Here is a 10,000-nt window from a genome sequence, read left to right as displayed (position 1 = left end):
CTTCAGAGAGCATGAAAGAGTTTGAGTTTTTTCAAAAGTTCTTCTTACTTTAAAAAAAAGACTCACTGAGCTTCTTCAGAAAGCCTTTAAAAGTCTCTGAGATTCTTCAGAGAGCATGAAAGAGTTTGAGTTTTTTCAAAAGTTCTTCTTAGTTTAAAAAAAAGACTCACTGAGCTTCTGCAGAAAGCCTTTAAAAGTCTCTGAGATTCTTCAGAGAGCATGAAAGAGTTTGAGTTTTTTCAAAAGTTCTTCTTAGTTTAAAAAAAAAGACTCACTGAGCTTCTTCAGAAAGCCTTTAAAAGTCTCTGAGATTCTTCAGAGAGCATGAAAGAGTTTGAGTTTTTTCAAAAGTTCTTCTTAGTTTTCTTCATTAATGGTCTAACCTTTTAAATTGCCCAATTTTGGCAGCAGTTTTCGCTTACGGCCATACCACCTTGGTCACGCCCGATCTCGTCTGATCTCGGAAGCTAAGCAGGGTCGGGCCTGGTTAGTACTTGGATGGGAGACCGCCTGGGAATACCAGGTGCTGTAAGCTTTTTTGATTTAAAAAAAAAAAAAGAGTCCCTGAGCTTCTTCAGAAAGCCTTTAAAAGTCTCTGAGATTCTTCAGAGAGCATGAAAGAGTTTGAGTTTTTTCAAAAGTTCCTCTTAGTTTAAAAAAAAAGACTCACTGAGCTTCTGCAGAAAGCCTTTAAAAGTCTCTGAGATTCTACAGAGAGTATGAAAGAGTTTGAGTTTTTTCAAAAGTTCTTCTTAGTTTTCTTCATTAATGGTCTAACCTTTTAAATTGCCCAATTTTGGCAGCAGTTTTCGCTTACGGCCATACCACCTTGGTCACGCCCGATCTCGTCTGATCTCGGAAGCTAAGCAGGGTCGGGCCTGGTTAGTACTTGGATGGGAGACCGCCTGGGAATACCAGGTGCTGTAAGCTTTTTTGATTTAAAAAAAAAAAAAAAAAAAAAAAGATTCCCTGAGCTTCTTCAGAAAGCCTTTAAAAGTCTCTGAGATTCTTCAGAGAGCATGAAAGAGTTTGAGTTTTTTCAAAAGTTCTTCTTACTTTAAAAAAAAGACTCACTGAGCTTCTTCAGAAAGCCTTTAAAAGTCTCTGAGATTCTTCAGAGAGCATGAAAGAGTTTGAGTTTTTTCAAAAGTTCTTCTTAGTTTTCTTCATTAATGGTCTAACCTTTTAAATTGCCCAATTTTGGCAGCAGTTTTCGCTTACGGCCATACCACCTTGGTCACGCCCGATCTCGTCTGATCTCGGAAGCTAAGCAGGGTCGGGCCTGGTTAGTACTTGGATGGGAGACCGCCTGGGAATACCAGGTGCTGTAAGCTTTTTTGATTTAAAAAAAAAAAAGAGTCCCTGAGCTTCTTCAGAAAGCCTTTAAAAGTCTCTGAGATTCTTCAGAGAGCATGAAAGAGTTTGAGTTTTTTCAAAAGTTCTTCTTACTTTAAAAAAAAGACTCACTGAGCTTCTTCAGAAAGCCTTTAAAAGTCTCTGAGATTCTTCAGAGAGCATGAAAGAGTTTGAGTTTTTTCAAAAGTTCTTCTTAGTTTTCTTCATTAATGGTCTAACCTTTTAAATTGCCCAATTTTGGCAGGAGTTTTCGCTTACGGCCATACCACCTTGGTCACGCCCGATCTCGTCTGATCTCGGAAGCTAAGCAGGGTCGGGCCTGGTTAGTACTTGGATGGGAGACCGCCTGGGAATACCAGGTGCTGTAAGCTTTTTTGATTTAAAAAAAAAAAAAAAAAAAAGAGTCCCTGAGCTTCTTCAGAAAGCCTTTAAAAGTCTCTGAGATTCTTCAGAGAGCATGAAAGAGTTTGAGTTTTTTCAAAAGTTCTTCTTACTTTAAAAAAAAGACTCACTGAGCTTCTTCAGAAAGCCTTTAAAAGTCTCTGAGATTCTTCAGAGAGCATGAAAGAGTTTGAGTTTTTTCAAAAGTTCTTCTTAGTTTAAAAAAAAGACTCACTGAGCTTCTGCAGAAAGCCTTTAAAAGTCTCTGAGATTCTTCAGAGAGCATGAAAGAGTTTGAGTTTTTTCAAAAGTTCTTCTTAGTTTAAAAAAAAAGACTCACTGAGCTTCTTCAGAAAGCCTTTAAAAGTCTCTGAGATTCTTCAGAGAGCATGAAAGAGTTTGAGTTTTTTCAAAAGTTCTTCTTAGTTTTCTTCATTAATGGTCTAACCTTTTAAATTGCCCAATTTTGGCAGCAGTTTTCGCTTACGGCCATACCACCTTGGTCACGCCCGATCTCGTCTGATCTCGGAAGCTAAGCAGGGTCGGGCCTGGTTAGTACTTGGATGGGAGACCGCCTGGGAATACCAGGTGCTGTAAGCTTTTTTGATTTAAAAAAAAAAAAAGAGTCCCTGAGCTTCTGCAGAAAGCCTTTAAAAGTCTCTGAGATTCTTCAGAGAGCATGAAAGAGTTTGAGTTTTTTCAAAAGTTCCTCTTAGTTTAAAAAAAAAGACTCACTGAGCTTCTGCAGAAAGCCTTTAAAAGTCTCTGAGATTCTACAGAGAGTATGAAAGAGTTTGAGTTTTTTCAAAAGTTCTTCTTAGTTTTCTTCATTAATGGTCTAACCTTTTAAATAGCCCAATTTTGGCAGCAGTTTTCGCTTACGGCCATACCACCTTGGTCACGCCCGATCTCGTCTGATCTCGGAAGCTAAGCAGGGTCGGGCCTGGTTAGTACTTGGATGGGAGACCGCCTGGGAATACCAGGTGCTGTAAGCTTTTTTGATTTAAAAAAAAAAAAGAGTCCCTGAGCTTCTTCAGAAAGCCTTTAAAAGTCTCTGAGATTCTTCGGAGAGCATGAAAGAGTTTGAGTTTTTTCAAAAGTTCTTCTTACTTTAAAAAAAAGACTCACTGAGCTTCTTCAGAAAGCCTTTAAAAGTCTCTGAGATTCTTCAGAGAGCATGAAAGAGTTTGAGTTTTTTCAAAAGTTCTTCTTAGTTTTCTTCATTAATGGTCTAACCTTTTAAATTGCCCAATTTTGGCAGCAGTTTTCGCTTACGGCCATACCACCTTGGTCACGCCCGATCTCGTCTGATCTCGGAAGCTAAGCAGGGTCGGGCCTGGTTAGTACTTGGATGGGAGACCGCCTGGGAATACCAGGTGCTGTAAGCTTTTTTGATTAAAAAAAAAAAAAAAAAAAAAGAGTCCCTGAGCTTCTTCAGAAAGCCTTTAAAAGTCTCTGAGATTCTTCAGAGAGCATGAAAGAGTTTGAGTTTTTTCAAAAGTTCCTCTTAGTTTAAAAAAAAAAGACTCACTGAGCTTCTGCAGAAAGCCTTTAAAAGTCTCTGAGATTCTACAGAGAGTATGAAAGAGTTTGAGTTTTTTCAAAAGTTCTTCTTAGTTTTCTTCATTAATGGTCTAACCTTTTAAATAGCCCAATTTTGGCAGCAGTTTTCGCTTACGGCCATACCACCTTGGTCACGCCCGATCTCGTCTGATCTCGGAAGCTAAGCAGGGTCGGGCCTGGTTAGTACTTGGATGGGAGACCGCCTGGGAATACCAGGTGCTGTAAGCTTTTTTGATTTAAAAAAAAAAAAGAGTCCCTGAGCTTCTTCAGAAAGCCTTTAAAAGTCTCTGAGATTCTTCGGAGAGCATGAAAGAGTTTGAGTTTTTTCAAAAGTTCTTCTTACTTTAAAAAAAAGACTCACTGAGCTTCTTCAGAAAGCCTTTAAAAGTCTCTGAGATTCTTCAGAGAGCATGAAAGAGTTTGAGTTTTTTCAAAAGTTCTTCTTAGTTTTCTTCATTAATGGTCTAACCTTTTAAATTGCCCAATTTTGGCAGCAGTTTTCGCTTACGGCCATACCACCTTGGTCACGCCCGATCTCGTCTGATCTCGGAAGCTAAGCAGGGTCGGGCCTGGTTAGTACTTGGATGGGAGACCGCCTGGGAATACCAGGTGCTGTAAGCTTTTTTGATTTAAAAAAAAAAAAAAAAAAAAAGAGTCCCTGAGCTTCTTCAGAAAGCCTTTAAAAGTCTCTGAGATTCTTCAGAGAGCATGAAAGAGTTTGAGTTTTTTCAAAAGTTCTTCTTACTTTAAAAAAAAGACTCACTGAGCTTCTTCAGAAAGCCTTTAAAAGTCTCTGAGATTCTTCAGAGAGCATGAAAGAGTTTGAGTTTTTTCAAAAGTTCTTCTTAGTTTTCTTCATTAATGGTCTAACCTTTTAAATTGCCCAATTTTGGCAGCAGTTTTCGCTTACGGCCATACCACCTTGGTCACGCCCGATCTCGTCTGATCTCGGAAGCTAAGCAGGGTCGGGCCTGGTTAGTACTTGGATGGGAGACCGCCTGGGAATACCAGGTGCTGTAAGCTTTTTTGATTTAAAAAAAAAAAAAGAGTCCCTGAGCTTCTGCAGAAAGCCTTTAAAAGTCTCTGAGATTCTTCAGAGAGCATGAAAGAGTTTGAGTTTTTTCAAAAGTTCCTCTTAGTTTAAAAAAAAAGACTCACTGAGCTTCTGCAGAAAGCCTTTAAAAGTCTCTGAGATTCTACAGAGAGTATGAAAGAGTTTGAGTTTTTTCAAAAGTTCTTCTTAGTTTTCTTCATTAATGGTCTAACCTTTTAAATAGCCCAATTTTGGCAGCAGTTTTCGCTTACGGCCATACCACCTTGGTCACGCCCGATCTCGTCTGATCTCGGAAGCTAAGCAGGGTCGGGCCTGGTTAGTACTTGGATGGGAGACCGCCTGGGAATACCAGGTGCTGTAAGCTTTTTTGATTTAAAAAAAAAAAAGAGTCCCTGAGCTTCTTCAGAAAGCCTTTAAAAGTCTCTGAGATTCTTCAGAGAGCATGAAAGAGTTTGAGTTTTTTCAAAAGTTCTTCTTACTTTAAAAAAAAGACTCACTGAGCTTCTTCAGAAAGCCTTTAAAAGTCTCTGAGATTCTTCAGAGAGCATGAAAGAGTTTGAGTTTTTTCAAAAGTTCTTCTTAGTTTTCTTCATTAATGGTCTAACCTTTTAAATTGCCCAATTTTGGCAGCAGTTTTCGCTTACGGCCATACCACCTTGGTCACGCCCGATCTCGTCTGATCTCGGAAGCTAAGCAGGGTCGGGCCTGGTTAGTACTTGGATGGGAGACCGCCTGGGAATACCAGGTGCTGTAAGCTTTTTTGATTTAAAAAAAAAAAAGAGTCCCTGAGCTTCTTCAGAAAGCCTTTAAAAGTCTCTGAGATTCTTCAGAGAGCATGAAAGAGTTTGAGTTTTTTCAAAAGTTCTTCTTACTTTAAAAAAAAGACTCACTGAGCTTCTTCAGAAAGCCTTTAAAAGTCTCTGAGATTCTTCAGAGAGCATGAAAGAGTTTGAGTTTTTTCAAAAGTTCTTCTTAGTTTTCTTCATTAATGGTCTAACCTTTTAAATTGCCCAATTTTGGCAGCAGTTTTCGCTTACGGCCATACCACCTTGGTCACGCCCGATCTCGTCTGATCTCGGAAGCTAAGCAGGGTCGGGCCTGGTTAGTACTTGGATGGGAGACCGCCTGGGAATACCAGGTGCTGTAAGCTTTTTTGATTTAAAAAAAAAAAAAAAAAGAGTCCCTGAGCTTCTTCAGAAAGCCTTTAAAAGTCTCTGAGATTCTTCAGAGAGCATGAAAGAGTTTGAGTTTTTTCAAAAGTTCTTCTTACTTTAAAAAAAAGACTCACTGAGCTTCTTCAGAAAGCCTTTAAAAGTCTCTGAGATTCTTCAGAGAGCATGAAAGAGTTTGAGTTTTTTCAAAAGTTCTTCTTAGTTTTCTTCATTAATGGTCTAACCTTTTAAATTGCCCAATTTTGGCAGCAGTTTTCGCTTACGGCCATACCACCTTGGTCACGCCCGATCTCGTCTGATCTCGGAAGCTAAGCAGGGTCGGGCCTGGTTAGTACTTGGATGGGAGACCGCCTGGGAATACCAGGTGCTGTAAGCTTTTTTGATTTAAAAAAAAAAAAGAGTCCCTGAGCTTCTTCAGAAAGCCTTTAAAAGTCTCTGAGATTCTTCAGAGAGCATGAAAGAGTTTGAGTTTTTTCAAAAGTTCCTCTTAGTTTAAAAAAAAAGACTCACTGAGCTTCTGCAGAAAGCCTTTAAAAGTCTCTGAGATTCTACAGAGAGTATGAAAGAGTTTGAGTTTTTTCAAAAGTTCTTCTTAGTTTTCTTCATTAATGGTCTAACCTTTTAAATAGCCCAATTTTGGCAGCAGTTTTCGCTTACGGCCATACCACCTTGGTCACGCCCGATCTCGTCTGATCTCGGAAGCTAAGCAGGGTCGGGCCTGGTTAGTACTTGGATGGGAGACCGCCTGGGAATACCAGGTGCTGTAAGCATTTTTGATAAAAAAAAAAAAAAAAAAGAGTCCCTGAGCTTCTTCAGAAAGCCTTTAAAAGTCTCTGAGATTCTTCAGAGAGCATGAAAGAGTTTGAGTTTTTTCAAAAGTTCTTCTTACTTTAAAAAAAAGACTCACTGAGCTTCTTCAGAAAGCCTTTAAAAGTCTCTGAGATTCTTCAGAGAGCATGAAAGAGTTTGAGTTTTTTCAAAAGTTCTTCTTAGTTTTCTTCATTAATGGTCTAACCTTTTAAATTGCCCAATTTTGGCAGCAGTTTTCGCTTACGGCCATACCACCTTGGTCACGCCCGATCTCGTCTGATCTCGGAAGCTAAGCAGGGTCGGGCCTGGTTAGTACTTGGATGGGAGACCGCCTGGGAATACCAGGTGCTGTAAGCTTTTTTGATTTAAAAAAAAAAAAAGAGTCCCTGAGCTTCTGCAGAAAGCCTTTAAAAGTCTCTGAGATTCTTCAGAGAGCATGAAAGAGTTTGAGTTTTTTCAAAAGTTCCTCTTAGTTTAAAAAAAAAGACTCACTGAGCTTCTGCAGAAAGCCTTTAAAAGTCTCTGAGATTCTACAGAGAGTATGAAAGAGTTTGAGTTTTTTCAAAAGTTCTTCTTAGTTTTCTTCATTAATGGTCTAACCTTTTAAATTGCCCAATTTTGGCAGCAGTTTTCGCTTACGGCCATACCACCTTGGTCACGCCCGATCTCGTCTGATCTCGGAAGCTAAGCAGGGTCGGGCCTGGTTAGTACTTGGATGGGAGACCGCCTGGGAATACCAGGTGCTGTAAGCTTTTTTGATTTAAAAAAAAAAAAGAGTCCCTGAGCTTCTTCAGAAAGCCTTTAAAAGTCTCTGAGATTCTTCAGAGAGCATGAAAGAGTTTGAGTTTTTTCAAAAGTTCTTCTTACTTTAAAAAAAAGACTCACTGAGCTTCTTCAGAAAGCCTTTAAAAGTCTCTGAGATTCTTCAGAGAGCATGAAAGAGTTTGAGTTTTTTCAAAAGTTCTTCTTAGTTTTCTTCATTAATGGTCTAACCTTTTAAATTGCCCAATTTTGGCAGCAGTTTTCGCTTACGGCCATACCACCTTGGTCACGCCCGATCTCGTCTGATCTCGGAAGCTAAGCAGGGTCGGGCCTGGTTAGTACTTGGATGGGAGACCGCCTGGGAATACCAGGTGCTGTAAGCTTTTTTGATTTAAAAAAAAAAAAAAAAAAAAGAGTCCCTGAGCTTCTTCAGAAAGCCTTTAAAAGTCTCTGAGATTCTTCAGAGAGCATGAAAGAGTTTGAGTTTTTTCAAAAGTTCTTCTTACTTTAAAAAAAAGACTCACTGAGCTTCTTCAGAAAGCCTTTAAAAGTCTCTGAGATTCTTCAGAGAGCATGAAAGAGTTTGAGTTTTTTCAAAAGTTCTTCTTAGTTTTCTTCATTAATGGTCTAACCTTTTAAATTGCCCAATTTTGGCAGCAGTTTTCGCTTACGGCCATACCACCTTGGTCACGCCCGATCTCGTCTGATCTCGGAAGCTAAGCAGGGTCGGGCCTGGTTAGTACTTGGATGGGAGACCGCCTGGGAATACCAGGTGCTGTAAGCTTTTTTGATTTAAAAAAAAAAAAGAGTCCCTGAGCTTCTTCAGAAAGCCTTTAAAAGTCTCTGAGATTCTTCAGAGAGCATGAAAGAGTTTGAGTTTTTTCAAAAGTTCTTCTTACTTTAAAAAAAAGACTCACTGAGCTTCTTCAGAAAGCCTTTAAAAGTCTCTGAGATTCTTCAGAGAGCATGAAAGAGTTTGAGTTTTTTCAAAAGTTCTTCTTAGTTTTCTTCATTAATGGTCTAACCTTTTAAATTGCCCAATTTTGGCAGCAGTTTTCGCTTACGGCCATACCACCTTGGTCACGCCCGATCTCGTCTGATCTCGGAAGCTAAGCAGGGTCGGGCCTGGTTAGTACTTGGATGGGAGACCGCCTGGGAATACCAGGTGCTGTAAGCTTTTTTGATTTAAAAAAAAAAAAAAAAAAAGAGTCCCTGAGCTTCTTCAGAAAGCCTTTAAAAGTCTCTGAGATTCTTCAGAGAGCATGAAAGAGTTTGAGTTTTTTCAAAAGTTCTTCTTACTTTAAAAAAAAGACTCACTGAGCTTCTTCAGAAAGCCTTTAAAAGTCTCTGAGATTCTTCAGAGAGCATGAAAGAGTTTGAGTTTTTTCAAAAGTTCTTCTTAGTTTAAAAAAAAGACTCACTGAGCTTCTGCAGAAAGCCTTTAAAAGTCTCTGAGATTCTTCAGAGAGCATGAAAGAGTTTGAGTTTTTTCAAAAGTTCTTCTTAGTTTAAAAAAAAAGACTCACTGAGCTTCTTCAGAAAGCCTTTAAAAGTCTCTGAGATTCTTCAGAGAGCATGAAAGAGTTTGAGTTTTTTCAAAAGTTCTTCTTAGTTTTCTTCATTAATGGTCTAACCTTTTAAATTGCCCAATTTTGGCAGCAGTTTTCGCTTACGGCCATACCACCTTGGTCACGCCCGATCTCGTCTGATCTCGGAAGCTAAGCAGGGTCGGGCCTGGTTAGTACTTGGATGGGAGACCGCCTGGGAATACCAGGTGCTGTAAGCTTTTTTGATTTAAAAAAAAAAAAAGAGTCCCTGAGCTTCTGCAGAAAGCCTTTAAAAGTCTCTGAGATTCTTCAGAGAGCATGAAAGAGTTTGAGTTTTTTCAAAAGTTCCTCTTAGTTTAAAAAAAAAGACTCACTGAGCTTCTGCAGAAAGCCTTTAAAAGTCTCTGAGATTCTACAGAGAGTATGAAAGAGTTTGAGTTTTTTCAAAAGTTCTTCTTAGTTTTCTTCATTAATGGTCTAACCTTTTAAATAGCCCAATTTTGGCAGCAGTTTTCGCTTACGGCCATACCACCTTGGTCACGCCCGATCTCGTCTGATCTCGGAAGCTAAGCAGGGTCGGGCCTGGTTAGTACTTGGATGGGAGACCGCCTGGGAATACCAGGTGCTGTAAGCTTTTTTGATTTAAAAAAAAAAAAGAGTCCCTGAGCTTCTTCAGAAAGCCTTTAAAAGTCTCTGAGATTCTTCGGAGAGCATGAAAGAGTTTGAGTTTTTTCAAAAGTTCTTCTTACTTTAAAAAAAAGACTCACTGAGCTTCTTCAGAAAGCCTTTAAAAGTCTCTGAGATTCTTCAGAGAGCATGAAAGAGTTTGAGTTTTTTCAAAAGTTCTTCTTAGTTTTCTTCATTAATGGTCTAACCTTTTAAATTGCCCAATTTTGGCAGCAGTTTTCGCTTACGGCCATACCACCTTGGTCACGCCCGATCTCGTCTGATCTCGGAAGCTAAGCAGGGTCGGGCCTGGTTAGTACTTGGATGGGAGACCGCCTGGGAATACCAGGTGCTGTAAGCTTTTTTGATTAAAAAAAAAAAAAAAAAAAAAGAGTCCCTGAGCTTCTTCAGAAAGCCTTTAAAAGTCTCTGAGATTCTTCAGAGAGCATGAAAGAGTTTGAGTTTTTTCAAAAGTTCCTCTTAGTTTAAAAAAAAAAGACTCACTGAGCTTCTGCAGAAAGCCTTTAAAAGTCTCTGAGATTCTACAGAGAGTATGAAAGAGTTTGAGTTTTTTCAAAAGTTCTTCTTAGTTTTCTTCATTAATGGTCTAACCTTTTAAATAGCCCAATTTTGGCAGCAGTTTTCGCTTACGGCCATACCACCTTGGTCACGCCCGATCTCGTCTGGTC

General features: G+C 39.3%; 24 non-coding genes across 24 annotated transcripts in view; all 24 read left to right on the top strand.

The window, feature by feature from the left end:
- Positions 1-416: 416 nt before the first annotated feature.
- LOC143754558 (5S ribosomal RNA) lies at positions 417-535 on the top strand. Its single transcript, XR_013208338.1, has one exon. It is a non-coding gene; the product is annotated as a 5S ribosomal RNA (ribosomal RNA).
- A 276-nt stretch (positions 536-811) lies between these two features.
- On the top strand, positions 812-930 carry LOC143754557 (5S ribosomal RNA). Its single transcript, XR_013208337.1, has one exon. It is a non-coding gene; the product is annotated as a 5S ribosomal RNA (ribosomal RNA).
- A 285-nt stretch (positions 931-1,215) lies between these two features.
- Positions 1,216-1,334, top strand: LOC143754556 (5S ribosomal RNA). Its single transcript, XR_013208336.1, has one exon. It is a non-coding gene; the product is annotated as a 5S ribosomal RNA (ribosomal RNA).
- Positions 1,335-1,608: 274 nt separating this feature from the next.
- LOC143754555 (5S ribosomal RNA) lies at positions 1,609-1,727 on the top strand. Its single transcript, XR_013208335.1, has one exon. It is a non-coding gene; the product is annotated as a 5S ribosomal RNA (ribosomal RNA).
- Positions 1,728-2,218: 491 nt separating this feature from the next.
- On the top strand, positions 2,219-2,337 carry LOC143754554 (5S ribosomal RNA). Its single transcript, XR_013208334.1, has one exon. It is a non-coding gene; the product is annotated as a 5S ribosomal RNA (ribosomal RNA).
- A 276-nt stretch (positions 2,338-2,613) lies between these two features.
- On the top strand, positions 2,614-2,732 carry LOC143754553 (5S ribosomal RNA). Its single transcript, XR_013208333.1, has one exon. It is a non-coding gene; the product is annotated as a 5S ribosomal RNA (ribosomal RNA).
- Positions 2,733-3,006: 274 nt separating this feature from the next.
- Positions 3,007-3,125, top strand: LOC143754552 (5S ribosomal RNA). Its single transcript, XR_013208332.1, has one exon. It is a non-coding gene; the product is annotated as a 5S ribosomal RNA (ribosomal RNA).
- Positions 3,126-3,409: 284 nt separating this feature from the next.
- LOC143754551 (5S ribosomal RNA) lies at positions 3,410-3,528 on the top strand. The gene has a single exon (XR_013208331.1). It is a non-coding gene; the product is annotated as a 5S ribosomal RNA (ribosomal RNA).
- A 274-nt stretch (positions 3,529-3,802) lies between these two features.
- Positions 3,803-3,921, top strand: LOC143754549 (5S ribosomal RNA). Its single transcript, XR_013208329.1, has one exon. It is a non-coding gene; the product is annotated as a 5S ribosomal RNA (ribosomal RNA).
- A 283-nt stretch (positions 3,922-4,204) lies between these two features.
- LOC143754548 (5S ribosomal RNA) lies at positions 4,205-4,323 on the top strand. The gene has a single exon (XR_013208328.1). It is a non-coding gene; the product is annotated as a 5S ribosomal RNA (ribosomal RNA).
- A 276-nt stretch (positions 4,324-4,599) lies between these two features.
- LOC143754547 (5S ribosomal RNA) lies at positions 4,600-4,718 on the top strand. Its single transcript, XR_013208327.1, has one exon. It is a non-coding gene; the product is annotated as a 5S ribosomal RNA (ribosomal RNA).
- A 274-nt stretch (positions 4,719-4,992) lies between these two features.
- LOC143754546 (5S ribosomal RNA) lies at positions 4,993-5,111 on the top strand. Its single transcript, XR_013208326.1, has one exon. It is a non-coding gene; the product is annotated as a 5S ribosomal RNA (ribosomal RNA).
- A 274-nt stretch (positions 5,112-5,385) lies between these two features.
- On the top strand, positions 5,386-5,504 carry LOC143754545 (5S ribosomal RNA). The gene has a single exon (XR_013208325.1). It is a non-coding gene; the product is annotated as a 5S ribosomal RNA (ribosomal RNA).
- Positions 5,505-5,783: 279 nt separating this feature from the next.
- Positions 5,784-5,902, top strand: LOC143754544 (5S ribosomal RNA). Its single transcript, XR_013208324.1, has one exon. It is a non-coding gene; the product is annotated as a 5S ribosomal RNA (ribosomal RNA).
- Positions 5,903-6,177: 275 nt separating this feature from the next.
- On the top strand, positions 6,178-6,296 carry LOC143755900 (5S ribosomal RNA). Its single transcript, XR_013209624.1, has one exon. It is a non-coding gene; the product is annotated as a 5S ribosomal RNA (ribosomal RNA).
- Positions 6,297-6,574: 278 nt separating this feature from the next.
- LOC143754543 (5S ribosomal RNA) lies at positions 6,575-6,693 on the top strand. The gene has a single exon (XR_013208323.1). It is a non-coding gene; the product is annotated as a 5S ribosomal RNA (ribosomal RNA).
- A 276-nt stretch (positions 6,694-6,969) lies between these two features.
- LOC143754542 (5S ribosomal RNA) lies at positions 6,970-7,088 on the top strand. The gene has a single exon (XR_013208322.1). It is a non-coding gene; the product is annotated as a 5S ribosomal RNA (ribosomal RNA).
- A 274-nt stretch (positions 7,089-7,362) lies between these two features.
- LOC143754541 (5S ribosomal RNA) lies at positions 7,363-7,481 on the top strand. The gene has a single exon (XR_013208321.1). It is a non-coding gene; the product is annotated as a 5S ribosomal RNA (ribosomal RNA).
- A 282-nt stretch (positions 7,482-7,763) lies between these two features.
- LOC143754540 (5S ribosomal RNA) lies at positions 7,764-7,882 on the top strand. Its single transcript, XR_013208320.1, has one exon. It is a non-coding gene; the product is annotated as a 5S ribosomal RNA (ribosomal RNA).
- Positions 7,883-8,156: 274 nt separating this feature from the next.
- LOC143754538 (5S ribosomal RNA) lies at positions 8,157-8,275 on the top strand. The gene has a single exon (XR_013208318.1). It is a non-coding gene; the product is annotated as a 5S ribosomal RNA (ribosomal RNA).
- A 490-nt stretch (positions 8,276-8,765) lies between these two features.
- On the top strand, positions 8,766-8,884 carry LOC143754537 (5S ribosomal RNA). Its single transcript, XR_013208317.1, has one exon. It is a non-coding gene; the product is annotated as a 5S ribosomal RNA (ribosomal RNA).
- A 276-nt stretch (positions 8,885-9,160) lies between these two features.
- On the top strand, positions 9,161-9,279 carry LOC143754536 (5S ribosomal RNA). The gene has a single exon (XR_013208316.1). It is a non-coding gene; the product is annotated as a 5S ribosomal RNA (ribosomal RNA).
- Positions 9,280-9,553: 274 nt separating this feature from the next.
- On the top strand, positions 9,554-9,672 carry LOC143754534 (5S ribosomal RNA). Its single transcript, XR_013208315.1, has one exon. It is a non-coding gene; the product is annotated as a 5S ribosomal RNA (ribosomal RNA).
- Positions 9,673-9,956: 284 nt separating this feature from the next.
- LOC143756072 (5S ribosomal RNA) overlaps positions 9,957-10,000 on the top strand; it is a 119-nt gene continuing 75 nt past the window's right edge. Inside the window, exon 1 of the ribosomal RNA XR_013209787.1 lies at positions 9,957-10,000. This exon is cut by the window's right edge and continues 75 nt beyond it. This is a non-coding gene — a ribosomal RNA (5S ribosomal RNA).

This window comes from Siphateles boraxobius, unplaced genomic scaffold (genome assembly GCF_051911475.1).
Source record: "Siphateles boraxobius isolate OS27281-9 unplaced genomic scaffold, OSU_SipBor_1 296, whole genome shotgun sequence".
Taxonomy (NCBI): Eukaryota; Metazoa; Chordata; class Actinopteri; order Cypriniformes; family Leuciscidae; genus Siphateles; species Siphateles boraxobius.
This window is presented reverse-complemented; position numbering and strand designations above follow the sequence as displayed.